The following is a 2890-nucleotide window of genomic DNA, read 5'->3' as shown; positions in this document are numbered from 1 at the left end:
ATCCAGATCGAGGCTTGCATGCAAATTACCCGGATATTACGCTTCTATTTCCCACGAAAATTAAAATTGGTTTGATACGCCCCGGAGCAAACAATCCTTGCATTTTCTTCAAATGCATCATATAAAATCATTAATAACATTTCCACCAATCTTCATAACATTATTTTATTTATTAAGTTTATCACATATCAGGTCCTTGGTGTGAGCACGGAATTAGATTTAAGTCCGCGGTGGTAATCTCAGACAGAGACGTATATAACACTTTATACGTATCTGCCTCAGATATGTAATATACGTCTCTGGTGTAACAAAAGAATTAGATTCCATGTTTACAAGTCAGTCAGTTGAAGACAAGTGCAACACAGGTCTACAGGTACTTTGCAGTGGCGGATCCAGAGACTTATCTGGGGTGGTTTCCATGTGGGGGGAAATTTAGGAAAATGGTGAAAATACATTATTTTTAAAGAAAATTCTCGGGGGGGGGGTGTGTGTTCCTGAAGCCCCAAAAAAACTCTGGATCATAGCCACTGGTTGCTTTTTGTTCGTTATTAATTTATCATATCATTTGGCCAGAGACGTATAAAGCCATATATATGTGTTATATACGTCTCTGATTAGGCATAGATTTCTGGTTTATAGACTACAACCGAATTGCCACATGTGTGTGCATGTTTCTTTTCATTTCCTGAAATCGTGTTTGAGTCTGATGTAGAGGATCGTACTGATCATGTATTGGAATTATTTAACACCTTCACTTGTCACCAGCCATGCGCCGCTTATACTATTTGAGTAAGAGTTATGCCCCTTTACGAACAAGTGATGATGTTGGAGATGTACCTTACCAATTCTCATGAGGAATGGCAGACAATTTAATTTTTAAAAAAACAATCTAAAAAGCATATGTAATAATGCCATGTTTATAAGTGACCCTAATAGGTTTTCGTAATAATCAAACAAATACACGCGATAACAATATTTGATGCGTAAATCAATGTACTAGATTTGTTGTAATTAATAATCCTACTGATGTGCATAGTGACATAGATTATCCTAAGCATTTATTGAATAAAATATGTACTTTGAGTGAAAGTGAAGATGATTCCAACTATGATCCGAATACTAGTCCACTCATTCCAACAGACAATAATAATCATTATCAATTTATAGATAAAAGTAATTCTCAAATTTCCAATTAAAGCCAAAGGTATCAACATTTGCAACCTGAATGTGAGACACCTTCTTCCCAAAATTGATGAAACAACTTACCTGCTATGCCAAACACTAAATTGACATAACATTGGTACATGTGAAACATTCTTAAACAATCAAGTTTAAGTTCTTTATTACTTTAAGTCGATTGACCTTATCAATGATGACAACTTATTGGGAATCGAAGGATTTACCATAGAAAGAAAAGATAGACAAAACAGAATGGATGGAGGACTTGAAGTATACATTAATGAATGTTTTCCATACTGTAGAAGAATGAATTTCGAATGTGAGAGTATTGAGTGCCTATGGTTAGAAATTCATAAGCAATACTGTAAGGCCCGATAGTGTAAACGATTGTTGCTTTGCTCTGTTTATAGACCTCAAAATAAAAATAACTTGTGGTTTGAACAAATTGACTCAATGTTTGAAAAAGCTGCTAATGAAAATCTTGATATCATCTTAATGGGTGATTTTAATATTGGTTTAACGAAGGGAGCTTATTGTAAATGGAATGAAGTAACAAGTCAGTTTAACCCTATTCAATATGTTAATGATACCACCATGAGTGACTGAAACAACTTCAACATTAATAGACCACATATATACTGTAATAATAGTGACATTATAATCATGGTCATCTTTTCCTTTTGATTACTCTTCTATTTATGGCCGGACTCCTCGTGTACTCCTTGTGGCTTGGTTTGGTTTCATTTTGTTTAGCGTCCTATTAACAGCTAAGGTCATTTAAGGACCCGGAGGAGAAATCCTGTCGGGGTGAGAAATCCTGCCGTAAATAAACCCTTTGTGGGAATATCTGTATCCACAGTCACATGACAGTAGTATTAATATGTAAATGGACAAAAACTTCACGACAAATTTAAAGAACATTGTTTCTTGTCAATTTCTCGACATGAATAGTTCATAAGGAGTATCAAACTATAGAATCATGAAGAATTTTGTGACAACGTTATAAAAAAAAATGTCCCGTTAAAGGGGCATCACGCTGAAGTAACTTTTTTTTTTTGTCTTTTTTCCAAATACTACATAAACATATCAAGTGAGACTCCTTATGGAAAATGCCGATCGGATTTGGCTGAAATAGATTCATAAAAATGATTAAATCTAAGATAATCATCGGTATTTCTACCTGTCTGACCAACGTTTTGTTCAGGGATTTCCCTCTACTAGCGCATGCGCATAGCACACCATTTCTTTGTAAACAAAATGACTGGCCGTGTGAAGTAAGCCAAAGAAAAGTGTTGTACCGTGTCAGCTACGAAGCGAATAGTTGCCAAATGGTCAAAAGATAGCGCAAGGGGTACGTTACGGAATCATTATTGCCAGTGGGAAGTATTCAAAGCAGAAAATAACTGCCCTAGCAGTCAGTACGGTGCATGTTTTCTTCCGGATAGCGGCCGGTTAAGCTGAAATAAAATCGACAGAAATGCTAGCGCTGTTTATGTTATGAATAAATATCTAAAACTATTAACCTCGCTAGTATCATTGTGTGAGTTTGAACACAGATGAACTTAGTTTAATATGTTAATGGGCATGTATCGGAGAGAGTTTACTTTGTGTTTTTTTTAATTATACAGTGGTTTATGCAAACGAAAGGGATAAGTGACTGGTTAGTTTGATTTTGCCATGAGGCCCCCCAAGGGATAACTGCTGTGATGGC

Source organism: Mizuhopecten yessoensis, unplaced genomic scaffold (assembly GCF_002113885.1).
Source record: "Mizuhopecten yessoensis strain PY_sf001 unplaced genomic scaffold, ASM211388v2 scaffold3855, whole genome shotgun sequence".
NCBI lineage: Eukaryota > Metazoa > Mollusca > Bivalvia > Pectinida > Pectinidae > Mizuhopecten > Mizuhopecten yessoensis.
The sequence above is the reverse complement of the archived record's forward strand: the minus strand, read 5'-3'. Positions refer to the sequence as shown.